General features: G+C 39.5%; 1 protein-coding gene across 3 annotated transcripts in view; it reads left to right on the forward strand.

Annotated features, from left to right (window-relative positions):
- The window catches only part of HECTD2 (HECT domain E3 ubiquitin protein ligase 2), a 99,266-nt gene that overhangs the window by 53,159 nt on the left and 30,999 nt on the right, over nucleotides 1-15,108 (forward strand). The gene's annotated exons all lie outside the window — the stretch shown is intronic.

The following is a 15,108-nucleotide window of genomic DNA, read 5'->3' on the forward strand; positions in this document are numbered from 1 at the left end:
AGGCCAGAATGACCCCGTTATATACTGAACAACCTATTGGTGAACCAAATCAGAGCTGGCCAAGGATTGGTAAACAGATAAGGTGTTTACATTTCGAACACTTTCTCTGTGGCTTAAAAAATTCCTGGTTGCTATCAGTAAGAAAGCAAGTAAAAAATATTGCAGATGGACCCACCCTGATACTTGATTTTACCAAGGTCTTTCACTGGAACATGACAGTAGAGATAAGTATAAGGTATAAGATAATTATCCCTTATCTCACTATGTTGCCCAGGCTGGTCTCAGACTCCTGGCCTCAAGCAGTCCTCCTGCCTTGGCCTCCCAAAGTGTTGGGATTATAGGTGTCAGCCACTGAGACTGGCCAAGAGAGCTTTCCTTAAACTAAAGGTCAATGTAGCCATCATCTGTGCTGCAGAGCCTTGAGTATTTCTCTTTACTATTGGGGATTCTGGTAGCCAGGTTGGTACTGGATGCCATCATAACATGCTGACACAGCTACAGTTGGAGCACACACCATGTACCTGTGCACCAAGGGCTTGGCCATAGTTGGCCTGAGGCCCCATGACACAGCCCACCTCACAGCCACTCAGCCTACCCCAGCATGGACCAGTCCTCTCTGAGTTCTTTTGACTTGGAATATTAATGTGTTACATATGTTAAAAAATTTAATATACAGATATGAGGGAAAAAACCCTAAAATGGAATACAAACAGAAAATAAACCTAACTGTATTTTGAATGAATACTATAACCATATTTTCCAAAACTCGCTAAAAAACTTTCATACATAGTAGTTTAACTATATAATCCTAACTTAAAAAACACATGCAAAGACTGTAAACAAATCTTTAACTTTTAGTAGTTTGGGGTTTTTTGTCCCCCCTCAGGGGTATAGACAAATAATTCTGAAATTACATTCTATGTATTGTTGAACTAAACAAATGAGTAAATATATCAATGTTGCTGGGAGTCAGGTTTCTCATTTCAGAAAAGGGAGATATAAATATGGGATGAGGGAGGCTAAAAACAGTTCTGGGAATTGAATTAGAATTGGAGGCATTGTAATGATCTCATGGTTTTTAATAGATGTAGATACATGTGTGTGCATGCGAGTGTGTATGTTCTAGCCCTGTGCACTGAAAGGGCCTACAGCAATAACATCCCTTCACTATACTGAGCACTTCACTATGCTTATCTTGGTTCCTAAATACCATGTCACACTGAAAGAACCACAGCTCCCTAGAGAAATGGCTAATTCTAAGACCAACGCAGGGAAAGTACCAAATGAACCTGGCTCATCTAGTATCTCACCATTAATTATGATGTTAGCTGTAGGGTTTTTTTTTAGATGTTCTTTATCAAGTTGAGGAAGTTCTCCTCTATTTCTTGTTCACTGATAATTTTTATCATGAATGGGTATTGGATTTTATCAACTGTTTCTTTTGCATCTATTGCTATGATCCCATGATTTTCCTTTTTTAGCTTGTTGATGTGATGAATTACATTAGTTGATTTTCAGGTGTTGAACCAGACTTGCATAACCTGAAATAAATCACACTTGGTTGTGTTGTATAATTCTTTTTATGTATTTTTGGTTCAATTTGCTAATATTTTGTTGAGGATTTTTTTGCATCTGTGTTCATGAGAGGTATTGATCTATACTTTTCCTTTCTTGTAATATCTTTCTCTTTTGAGTATTAGGTTAATGCTGGCCTCACAGAAGGACTTAGAAAGTATTCTCTCTGCTTCTATTTTCTGGAAGAAATTTTACAGAATTGGTATCATTTATTTTTTAAATATATGGTAGAATTTACCATTAAAGCCATCTGGGCCTGGTGCTTTCTGTTTTAGAAGGTTAACAATTATTGATTCAGTTCCTTTAATAGACACAGGCTTATTCAGATTATCTGTTTCTCCTTATATTAATTTTGGTAGATTGTGTTTTTCAGTAACATATCTAGGTTATCAAATTTGTGAGCATAGAGTTGTTCGTAATAGTCATAAATTATCCTTTTAATGTCTATAGAATCAGTGTGAGAATGATCTTTCGTTTAGTAATTAGTGTTTTCTCACTTCCTTTTGTGATTAGTCTGGCTAGAGGCTTATCACTTTTATTGTTCTCTTCAAAAAAATCAGCATTTTGTTGTGTTGATTTTCCCTGTTCCCTTTTTTAAGTTTCATTGACTTCTCTTCTAGTTTTTATATCTTGTCTTCTACTTACCTTGGATTTAATTTGCTCTTTTGTTTTAGTTTCCTAAGGTGGACACTTAAATGATTAATTTCAGATTTTTTTTGCTAATATATTCATTCAGTGCTATACATTTCCCTCTAAACACTGTTTTTTCTATATCTCACAAATTTTGATAGGTTGTATTTTTCATTTGTTTTCCAAAGCTAAACATAGGCTTACCATATGATCCCTCACTTACACTCATATGTATTTACCCAAATGAGTTAACAATTTATGTTCACCCAAAAACCTGCACACAAATGGTTACAGCAGCCTTATTAATAATTACCAAAAATGTCCTTCCATAGGTGAAGGGATAAACTGTGGTACATTCCATATCATGGAAATTATTCAGTGATAAGAAGAAATGAGATACCAAGTCACAAAAAGACATGGAGAAACCTTAAATACATATTGCTACGTGAAGGAAGCTAGTCTTAAAAGGCTGTTAAAAATAACAGTAATGGAGATTTGGAGCCAGGATGGCCAACTAGATGCAGCCAGGAGGAACATGTGCCACGGAGACTGGACATCAGGAAGACTGGCACACTCCAAGCAGATCTTCAGAGAGAAGGCATTGAGATTGGACAGATGGAGGACACAGAAGCTGGGCTGAAGGGAGCTGGGAAAGCTGGGTGGGGCTACCAAGTAATGGGATTCATTCATGACCACCAGCAGCTCCTGTGGAAAGGGTGAGTTGAACAGGCAGGGAGCAGCCTGCTCTTGCCACAGGCCTCCGGAATCCTGGCAACAGGAGAGTCCATGACCCCTATGGACACTTGAGCTGGCAGGGTGAACTGCTTACATATGTGGGAGGGGTAGGACTCCAGCCTGTGTGGCGCCCAGATGGTTTGGTGTGGGAACATCTGCAGTGGAGCATGGCCAGGGTTGCCCATCCCTCAAGGCACGCTGTGCTCGTCCTGGAGACTTTAGCCTTGAGAAGACTGTCAGACCTGGACAGAGTAGGGCGGTCTTCTTGTGAGATGGTGCCAGACCAATGTGAGTGTCCCCCTGACTGCTGGCGTCTCCCAGGGCCCCAGCCTGCCACACTCACTTGCAGTGCACCCTCGATGCCCAACCAGGGTACTTCCTGGGGCATAGCTCCTTCACCAGCAGACCACTCCTGACCATCATAGGGTCCAGCAGAGTGGCCCCCACCAACACACACCAGCCTACTTGCAACTTCCCCCCATCACAACCTCCCCTCCGTAGCTTTGCCAGCATGCATTTGTCCACAGCCACCTTCCCACTGCTTTGCCAAGGTTTGCAAGTGAGTGGACCTCACTTCTCCCCACCAGTATGCATGCGTACCCCACCATGCTACTGCTGCATGAGTACACACTGCTGCCCCCACTGGCATGTGGGCACCCAATCGTGCCACCATTGCTGTGCAAAAATGCACACAGACACTAGCAACTTGCCCCCCTCCCCATGCTGACACCACTGCTGGTTCAAATGCATGTGCACAGAGTCCAGCATTCCTGCCCCCCACCAGCACCTCACACCTACCACACCACCACTGCTGCCAGCTCAAGAGCATGGAGCAATGCCACAAGCCCACTCCCACTAGTACCTTGCCCCAGCAGATGTGTGTGCGTCCCACCACATGGCTCTGAGTGGCTGCTGGCACATGCAAGCAAGCATGGATCCAACTGCCACTACCCCAGTCAAGTGTTTTGTCTGACACCACCCATCAGAATGTTATTGCCAGTGGATCAAGAAGACCTCAGCCCTTTTGGCACAGCAGGTTGCTAACCTTGAGGGGCCAGAGAACAAAGCCAGGGCTCGGTACCAGCACCCCCCAGAGTTAGAGCATGCAGCCCAGGAGTGCTGAGCTGAGCCTTGGCCCACTAAAATTTTCCAGAAACAAAGCCATTCAGCTGAACCCACTTTATACCACAGTCAAACCCACAAATGCATCAAAGAAGATAAAAGCAAAAAAAAAAAAAATCCCATTCAAAGGATAGTAACTCCAGAAACTGAAGGAACGTCAACCCACTCAGATGAGAAAGAACCAGCACAAGAACTCTGGCAACTCAAAAAGCCACTGTCTTCTCACCTCCAAATGACCACACTAGTTCCCAGCAATGGTTCTTAACCAGGCTGAAATGACAGAAGTAGAATTCAGAATATGGATAGGAACAAAGATCATTGAGATTCAGGAGAAAGTAGAAGCCCAATATAAGGAATCTAAGGAATACAATAAAATAATACAGGAGATAAAAGATGAAATGGGTTGTTTTAAGAAAGAACCAAATTGATCTGACAGAGCTGAAAAACTCACTTCACAAATTTTACCCCATCTCTACAAAAAAAATTTTTTTTCAGTTAGCTGGGTGTAGTGGTGCATGCTTATAGTCCCAGGTACTTGGGAGGCTTTAGTGGGAGGATCACTTGAGCCCAGGAGTTCAAAACTGCGGTGAGCTATGATTGCACCACCACACTGCAGCCTGAACAACAGAGTTAGACACTGTCTCACTCAAAAAAAAAAAAAAAAATCAGAGTAGAGTTGCAAACATTAACAGCAGAATTGACCAAGCTAAAGAAAGAATTTCAGAGCTCAAAGACTGATTTTCCTAAATAGCTCAGTCAGACAAAAATAAAAAATAAAGAAGAATGAACAAAGGCTCCAAGAAATAAGGGATTATGTAAAGAGACCAAATCTACACCTCATTGACAGCTCAGAAAGAGAGGGAGAGAAAGCAGGCAATTTGGAAAGCATATTTGAGGATATCATCCATGAATATTTCCCCAAACCTCACTAGAGAAGCCAACATTCAAATTCAGGAAATTCAGAGAACCCCTGCAGTATACAAGATGACCATCCCCAAGACACATAGTCCTCAGATTCTCCAAAGTCAAAATGAATGAAAAATTGTTAAAAGCAGCTACAGAGAAGGAGCAGATCACCTCTAGTGAGAAACCTATCAGGCTAACAGCAGACCTTTGAGCAGAAACCCTTCAAGACAGAAGAGATTGGGAGCCTATATTCAGCATTCTTAACAAAAAGATATTCCAACCAAGAATTTCATATACAGCCAAACAAAGCTTCATAATTGAAAGAGAAATAAAATACTTTTCTGATAAGTAAATGCTAAGGGAATTCGTTACCACCAAACCTGCCTTACAAGAAATCCTTAAGGGAGTGCTAAATATGGAAAGGAAAGACTGTTACCGGCCACCACAAAAACACACTTAAGCACGTAAACCATTGACACTATAAAGCAACCACAAAATCAAGTCTGCGTAATAACCAGCTTAACAACATGATGACAGGAATGTAAAAAGGCTAAATGTCTACTTAAAAGGCACAGAGTGGCAAGTTGTATAAGAAGAAAGACCAAACTATATGCTGTCTTCAAGAGACCCATCTCACGTACAGTGACATCCATAGGCTCAAAGTAAAGCAATGGAGAAAGTTCTAGCAAGAACAATAGAAAAGAAAAAAGAGCAGGGATTGTTATTGCAACTTCAGACAAAACAGACTTTTAAACCAACAACAATCAAAAAAGACAAGGGCATTACATAATGGTATAGAGTTCAGTTCAACAAGAAGACTTAACTATCCCGAATATATATGTACCTAATACAGGAGCACCTAGATTTATAAAGGAACTTCTTAGAGATCTACAAAGAGACTTAGATAACCACAAATAATAGTGGGAGACTTCAACACCCCACTGACAATATTAGATGATTGAGGAAGAAACTAACAAAGATACATGGGACCTGAACTTGTCATTTGACCAAATGGACCTAACAGATAATCTGCAGAACTGTCCACCCCAAAACAACAGAATACACATTCTTCTGAACTGTACATGACACATACTTTAAGATTGACCACACAATCGTAAAACAATTCTCAGCAAACTTTTAAAAAACGAATTCATATCAACCACCATTGCACAATAAAAATAGAAATCCATACTGAGAAAACCACTCGAAAGCATACAATTATAAGTAAATTAAAACAGTCTGCTCCTGAATGACTTTTGGGTAAGCAGTGAAATTAAAGCAAAAATCAAGAAATGTATCGAAACTAATGAGAACAAAGATAAAACATACCAGAATCTCTGGGACCCAGCTAAAGCACTGTGAAAGGAAATTTTATAGATCTAAACACTTACATCAAAATGTTAGAAAGATCTCAAGTAAACATAATATCACACCTAGAAAATCTATAGAAACAAGCACAAACTAACCCCAAAGCTAGCAGAAGACGAGAAATAACCAAAATCGGAGTTGAACTGAAAGAGTTCCATCCCAAGATGGAACCAGGAAGAAATGGAAACCCTGAATAGACCAATAATGAGCTCTGAAATTGAATCAGTAAGAAACAGCTTACCAACCCCAAAAAAAGCCCAGAACCAGGTGGGTTCATGGCCGAATTCTACCAGATGTACAAAGAGCTGGCACCATTTCTACGGAAACTATTCCAAAAAATTGAAGAGGAGGGACTTTTCCCTAATTCATTTTGTGAGGCCAGCATCATCTTGATATCATCTTTTCTGTGTGGCAGAGACACAGACACACGTGTGCACACACACATGCGCGCACACACACACACACAAAGAAAACCTCAGGCCAATATTCTTGATGAACATTGATGCAAAAACCCTTGCAAAATACTAGCAAACTCAATCTAAAAGCACATCAACAAGCTAATCCACCATGATCAAGTAAGCATTATCCCTAGGATGCAAGGTTGGTTCATCCTACACATATCAATAAATGTGATTTCATCACGTAACAGAACTAAACACAAAAACCCCATGATTATCTCAATAGATGCAGAAAAGGCTTTTGATAAAATTCAGCTTCCCTGCATGTTAAAAACCCTGAACAACTAGGCATTGAAGGAACATACCTCAAAATAATAGGAATCATCTGTGACAAACGCACAGCCAACATCATACTGAATGAGCAAAAGCTACAAGTCTTCCTCTTGACAACAGCACAAGACAAGGATGCTCATTCTTACCACTCCTATTCAACATAGTACTGGGAGTCTTAGCCAGAGCAGTTAGGCAAGAGAAAGAAATAGAAGGCATCAAAATAGGAAGAGAGGAAGTCAAATGTTTGCAGATGATATTATTCTATACCTAGAAAACCCCAAACCCTCTGCCCAAAAGCTCCTAGACATGAAGAACAATTTCAGCAGTTTCTGAATGCAAAATCAATATATAAAAATCAGTAGCATTTCTATACACCAACATCTAAGCTGAGAGCCAAATCAAGAACGCAATTCCACTCACAGTAGCCACAAAAAGAATAAAATACCTGTGAATATTGCTAACCAGTGAGGTAAGAGAGCATTAACAATGAGAATTACAAAACACTCCTCCAAAAAATTAGAGATAAACAAACAAATGGAAAAACATTCCATGCTCAAGGATAGGAAGAATCAATATCATTAAAGTGGCCATACTGCCCAAAACAATTTACAGTTGCAGTGCTATTCCAATCAAACTACCAATGGCATTCTTCACAGAATTAGGAAAAAAACTATTTTAAAATTCATATGAAACTAGAAAAGAGTTTGATTAGCCAAGGCAATCCTAAAAAAAAAGAGAACAAAGCTGGAGGCATCACATTACCTGGCTTCAAACTATGCTACAAGCCACAGCAACCAAAACACCATGGTACTGGTTCAGAAACAGACACATAGACCAATGGAACAGAATAGAGAGCCTAGAACTGATGACACACACCTACAACCATCTGATCTTTGACAAAGTCCACAAAGGAATAGGGAAAAGATACTCTGTTCAATAAATAGTGCTGGGATAACTTGCTAGCTATATGTAAAAGATTGAAAGTGGACCCATTTCTTTCACAATGTACAAAAATCAACTCAAGACAAATTAAAGACTTTAATGTAAATACTGAAAGTATAAAAAGCCTGGAAGATAATCTAGGAAATATCATTCTGGACATAGGCCCTAGCAAAGATTTCATGATAAAAATGCCAAAAGCAATTGCAACAAAAACAAAAATTGATGAATGTGACCTAATTAAACTGAAGAGCTTCTGCACAGCAAAAGAAACTATCAACACAGTAAGTAGACAACCTGCAGAATAGGAGAAAATATTTGCAAACTATGCATCCAACAGAGGTCTGTTATCCAGAATCTGTAAAGAACTGAAATAAATTAATAAGCAAAAGCAAATGACTTCATTAAAAAGTGGGCAAAGAACATGAACAGACACTTCAAAAGAAGACATACATGTGTCCAACCAGCATATGAAGAAATGCTCAGCATTACTGATCATCAGAGAATTGCAAATCAAAACCACAATGACATAACATCTCACACCAGTCAGAATGGCTGTTACAGATATTGAGATTATGAACATAAGACTGTCTAAAATATCTTTGATACCAAATAAATTTTTAGAAGTCGAGAAATTAATAGATTAAACAGCAGATTGGAGACTGCTGGAAAAAGAATTAGTAAACTGGAAGGTAGAAGTGAAGAAGAAACTTCTCAGAGTAGAACTCAGAGGGAAAAAGAGATAAACTATAAAAATAGTAAAGATATATAGAGGATAGAATAAGAAAGACTAAACTTCATTGTATTTGGAGTCTAAAAATTATGGCACAGAAAGAATGGGGGTGTATATTTAATACCTGGGAGTTTCCCATAACTGATGTAAAATGTGAATCCACAAATAACAGGGGAAACAAAATATATACTAAGCAAGATAAAAGACATGCAGACAAAGTAGTGAAATTGGAACATCGTAATAAAGATAGCTTATAAGTAATCAAAGGGAAAAGACAAATCATTCATAAAGAAAAATTATCTGGTTGTCAGCAGACTGCTCCACAGCAATCTGGGAGCCAAAAACCTGAAGTAATGTTTTCAAAATACTAAAAGAAAAGAATATAAACATTGATTGATGTAGCCGGAGAAACTGACTTTCAAGAATGAGGTTGACTTAAAGATATTTAAAATAAACAAAAACTGCCTTTACCACCAACAGACGTATACTTAAACTTTAAAAGATATATTTTAGAGAGAAGCAGAAGGATCTGAGATATAAGAAAGAATGATGAAAAAGAAATTCATAAATACAGTTGACCCTTACACATCATGGGTTTGAACTGTGTGAGTTCACTCACACACAGATTTTTTTTTATTATTATACTTTAAGTTTTAGGGTACATGTGCACAATGTGCAGGTTAGTTACATATGTATACATGTGCCATGCTGGTGTGCTGCACCCATTAACTCGTCATTTAGCATTAGGTGTATCTCCTAATGCTATCCCTCCCCCCTCCCCCCACCCCACAACAGTCCCCAGAGTGTGATGTTCCCCTTCTGTGTTCGTGTGTTCTCATTGTTCAGTTCCCATCTATGAGTGAGAACATGCAGTGTTTGGTTTTTTGTCCTTGCGATAGTTTACTGAGAATGATGATTTCCAATTTCATCCATGTCCCTACAAAGGACATGAACTCATCATTTTTTATGGCTGCATAGTATTCCATGGTGTATACGTGCCACATTTTCTTAATCCAGTCTATCGTTGTTGGACATTTGGGTTGGTTCCAAGTCTTTGCTATTGTGAATAGTGCCACAATAAACATACGTGTGCATGTGTCTTTATAGCAGCATGATTTATAGTCCTTTGGGTATATACCCAGTAATGGGATGGCTGGGTCAAATGGTATTTCTAGTTCTAGATCCCTGAGGAATCGCCACACTGACTTCCACAATGGTTGAACTAGTTTACAGTCCCACCAACAGTGTAAAAGTGTTCCTTTTTCTTCACATCCTCTCCAGCACCTGTTGTTTCCTGACTTTTTAATGATTGCCATTCTAACTGGTGTGAGATGGTATCTCATTGTAGTTTTGATTTGCATTTCTCTGATGGCCAGTGATGATGAGCATTTTTTCATGTCTGTTGGCTGCATAAATGTCTTTTTTTGAGAAGTGTCTGTTCATATCCTTTGCCCATTTTTTGATGGGGTTGTTTGTTTTTTTCTTGTAAATTTGTTTGAGTTCATTGTAGATTCTGGCTGTTAGCCCTTTGTCAGATGAGTAGGTTGCGAAAATTTTCTCCCATTTTGTAGGCTGCGAAAATTTTCTCCCATTTTGTAGGTTGCCTGTTCACTCTGATGGTAGTTTCTTTTGCTGTGCAGAAGCTCTTTAGTTTAATTAGATCCCATTTGTCAATTTTGGCTTTTTGTTGCCATTGCTTTTGGTGTTTTAGACATGAAGTCCTTGCCCATGCCTATGTCCTGAATGGTAATGCCTAGGTTTTCTTCTAGGGTTTTTATGGTTTTAGGTCTAACGTTTAAGTCTTTAATCCGTCTTGAATTAATTTTTGTATAAGGTGTAAGGAAGGGATCCAGTTTCAGCTTTCTCCATATGGGTAGCCAGTTTTCCCAGCACCGTTAATTAAATAGGGGATCCTTTCCCCATTGCTTGTTTTTCTCAGGTTTGTCAAAGATCAGATAGTTGTAGATATGCGGTGTTATTTCTGAGGGCTCTGTTCTGTTCCATTGATCTATATCTCTGTTTTGGTATCAGTACCATGCTGTTTTGGTTACTGTAGCCTTGTAGTATAGTTTGAAGTCAGGTAGCGTGATGCCTCCAGCTTTGTTCTTTTGGCTTAGGATTGACTTGGCGATGCGGGCTCTTTTTTGGTTCCATATGAACTTTAAAGTAGTTTTTTCCAATTAAATAAGGGCCTTTGACAAAATTCAACAACCTTCATGCTAAAAACTCTCAATAAATTAGGTATTGATGGGATGTATCTCAAAATAATAAGAGCTGTCTATGACAAACCCACAGCCAATATCATACTGAATGGGCAAAAACTGGAAGCATTCCCTTTGAAAACTGGCACAAGACAGGGATGCCCTCTCTCACCACTCCTATTCAACATAATGTTGGAAGTTCTGGCCAGGGCAATTAGGCAGGAGAAGGAAATAAAAGGTATTCAATTAGGAAAAGAGGAAGTCAAATTGTCCCTGTTTGCAGATGACATGATTGTATATCTAGAAAACCCCATTGTCTCAGCCCAAAATCTCCTTAAGCTGATAAGCAACTTCAGCAAAGTCTCAGGATACAAAATCAATGCACAAAAATCGCAAGCATTCTTATACACCAATAACAGACAAACAGAGAGCCAAATCATGAGTGAACTCCCATTCACAATTGCTTCAAAGAGAATAAAATACTTAGGAATCCAACTTACAAGGGACGTGAAGGACCTCTTGAAGGAGAACTACAAACCACTGCTCAATGAAATAAAAGAGGATACAAACAAATGGAAGAACATTCCATGCTCATGGGTAGGAAGAATCAATATCGTGAAAATGGCCATACTGCCCAAGGTAATTTATAGATTCAATGCCATCCCCATCAAGCTACCAATGACTTTCTTCACAAGATTTTATTCCGCCTCTGCCATGTCTGAGACAGCAAGACCAACTCCTCCTCTTCAGCCTCCTCCTTAGCCTACTTAATGTGACGATAAAGAGGATAAAGACCTTTATGATGATTGCTTCCACTTAATAAATAGTAAATATATTTTCTCTTGTGATTTTCTTAATAACATTATCTTTTCTCTATTTTATCATAAGAATTCAGTGTATAATACACAATACATATAAAATATGTGTTAATAGACTATATTATTGGCGAGGTTCTGATCAACGGTAGGCTATTGATAGTTAAGTTTTGGGGGAGTCAAAAGTTATACATGGATTTTTCTACTGCATTGGGGGTCAGCATTCCTAACTCTCATGTTGTTCAAGGGTCAACTGTATTTATGTGTCACCCTAAAAAATGCCTGCATAAAATTGATGTCTAATGTGTGTGATTAAGAAGAAAAAGCCAAAAGATGGGAGAATAACAACACATAAGTAGAGGAAGCTTATTGGAATTAAAAGTATTGTAAGATGCTCTAAAGAAAGAGTAGGATATTAACTTTAGGCTTGTTAACTATGAATAATAAGAAATTGAATGTAACCTCTAAGATAGTGCAAATGGAGCAAATAACTTTCTTAACTGGAGAGTAGGGGAATGGGAAAAAGAAGCATTAAAAAGTGAGTTAAACGAAAACAAAAAGTAAGATTGCAGAAACAAGTCCAAATCTAGGAATAAGTAATTGAATAACGAATATAAATGCACTAAACTCACTGGTTAGAAGAGACTATCACTTTGGATTTTTAAAAATTATATTCCATGCTAAGCACAAGAGATACCTAAAAAGGTTGAAAGTAGGGGTATATAGAATATATACCAGACACCTTCTAACCCAAAGGAAGTTGAAATCATTGTTACTAACTTCAGAAGATACGGCCTTTAGGAAAGTAAATACTACAGATGATCAGATGAGGGAGAAATCACTGGAATTGGGAAGGTTGTACAGAAGAGGTTGATTTTTATTTGCACCTTGGAAGGATTCAACTTAAGTGTGCAAAGAGTTGAGCAGTTAGTGAGTATGTATTGTGTTGGCGTTGGAGATACAGTGTTAAACAAAAATGCATGTCATATACAGCTCTAAGTAGCTTATATTCTAATTTCTATTGGGGGCAGGTTACAGATAGAAAATAAATGTGAAAACAAATGTGAAGAAAGATAATTTCAGATACTGATAAGTGTTTCGAGAAGATAGGGCAATGTAATAAGGAGTGATTAGTGGTTGCTTTTAGCTAGGAAGCTCAGGGAGGGCCTCTGTAAGGCAACAACTGAGGTCTTAATGATGAAAATAACTCAAACCATGAGAATATCTGTGAGAGCAGCACAGTAACAGAAGTGACAGCTAATAAAAAGGCCCTGAGAAGGGAACACAATTGGCAAATTCAGAAATAAGGCTTGTGAGACTAAAGCTTGGTGAATTAGGGAGAAAGGAGGAGACTAGGTTGGTAAGAGATGAGACTGCATATGACCATGCAAGTTTAATTGTATTGTAATGGAAAGTCATTGAGTGTTTTAAGCAGGGATCATTTATAGTTAAGAAGGATCTCTCTAGATGATTAGCAGAAAATGGTCTGTAGTGTGTCAAGAGAAAGGAGTTAGGAAGGCCTTGTAGTAGTTGAAGCAAAAGTTGATATTTGGATTAGCAATTTTGGCAATGAAAATAGAAATGTTCAGACTCATATATTATGGAGTAGAGCTAGTAAAACTTCCGGTACATTGAATGTGGCACTCAAAGGCAAGAAAGACAAGAAACTGAGTGGATGCTGTTGCCATTTAATTAGATGGATAAGGCATTTGCGAAGGAGAGATCAAAGTGTTTAAAAAAGAAAAGAGTAGTCCACCTTGTCAGATGTTGCTGAGACATTTTGTAAGGTTTGGACAGAGAATTGACCATTGTCTTTCATAAGCTATAGATAATTGATGACTTTAATAAGAGTCTAGTAAGACTTTAATACGCCCATTTGGAATGAGTTGACAGACAGACAATGAGAAGAGATAGTATGGATAATTCTTGAGAGCTTTCACTATGAAGGGAGGCAGAGAAATGAGGTGGTAGCTAGAAGATGGCCCAAACGAGATGTTTTAAATAAAGGCAATACATCAGTCAGGGTCCTGGTAGTAAACAGACAACACACTCAAATTGGTAAATTGGGTTATTTACAAAGTTAGCAGAGTAAGTGAGACCATAAGGACAGCACAGTGCCCAGGGGAGAATCTAGAGATGAACCGTGGGTGAGGGGGCTGCTTTACAGGAGATGGGACTTTCACTCTAGGGACACAGCCGACCCATGACAACCATCCCATGGTGACCCTGCAGGTGGGGACCTGAGGGAACAAATACCCCAACTTCACTCTCTTTTCTTTTCTGCTAGTACTTTCTGTTAGCTGACCCCAATAAGAAGGCAAAGGAGTCTTTTTGATAAGGTCCTTCAGAATTGGCCTCTGAGGGCATAGAGCAAAGTGGAGAAGAATGGCAAATCAGTGCCAGTGATGTAGTCTGTATTGTTATACTGATAGGAATGTTTTAGTAGAGAGAGAGAAACGGATGATACAGGAGAGATAAGAAAAAGCTTTAATAACCATGTCCTTGACAAAGTTATGAGAGGGGATGGGATGTAGGACTCAAATGAAGGGATTGGCCTTGGTCAAGTGCAGTTGCAGGCAAATTGGTAGAATTTACATTGGGACAGTGAATCTGTTAGCTGGGTGCATCTGAGACCCAGAAAGCTTCCCTGTCCCAGACAGGTATGGAAGCCCAGAGCTCCAGGATCACCACACCTGCCCAATCACCCAGAAATAGGTTGGGAGAGGGAAACAATCATGACAAGGACCCCCATGAAGTTTCTCCCTGATGGACTGGGAAGTCTTCTTTGTTGAAGACATTGAGCCAGACTAAGAAGCCCCTAGGCTTCTCAGAAACAGGGCAGACAGAGCAAGAGGGAGGACAGAACAGAGGCCAGAGCCCAGGCAGGATATGGCACAATGCCACCACCGCGGGCATCCGGGGAGGAGTGCCAAACAGGGGACTTGGCCAGGAAGGCCAGCATTTGAGTGACAGAGATGCTTGCCCTTTCCTGTTGCTGGCTTCTTTCTCCGTCCCTGTGTCAAACTGTGGCTAGATTTCTCAATGAGGGCAAAGGGCGAGAGGAGTGAGATGAGAACCGTCTTCTTGAAGTTCTGTGGGCACCTGCCTGCGGGTGGACAATGAGCACCTGTGAGGCCTTGTCCTTGGCTGGGGCGTGGTCGTCTTGATCCTAGCAAAGAGGCTGCTCGGGATGGGGAGGGGATGAAAACCCCTGTGGGTCCAACGCAGATGCCAAGTGTGTAGCAAGGTCATAGCTAGGAATGATGCTGGGAAGGAGGTGTTATAGATTTGAGGAATGAGAAGGTTTGAAATATAGTTGTCTTGAAGTGTAGAGAAGTAAGTGAACTATAGAA

The sequence above is a fragment of the Pongo pygmaeus genome, chromosome 8 (assembly GCF_028885625.2).
Source record: "Pongo pygmaeus isolate AG05252 chromosome 8, NHGRI_mPonPyg2-v2.0_pri, whole genome shotgun sequence".
Lineage (NCBI taxonomy): Eukaryota > Metazoa > Chordata > Mammalia > Primates > Hominidae > Pongo > Pongo pygmaeus.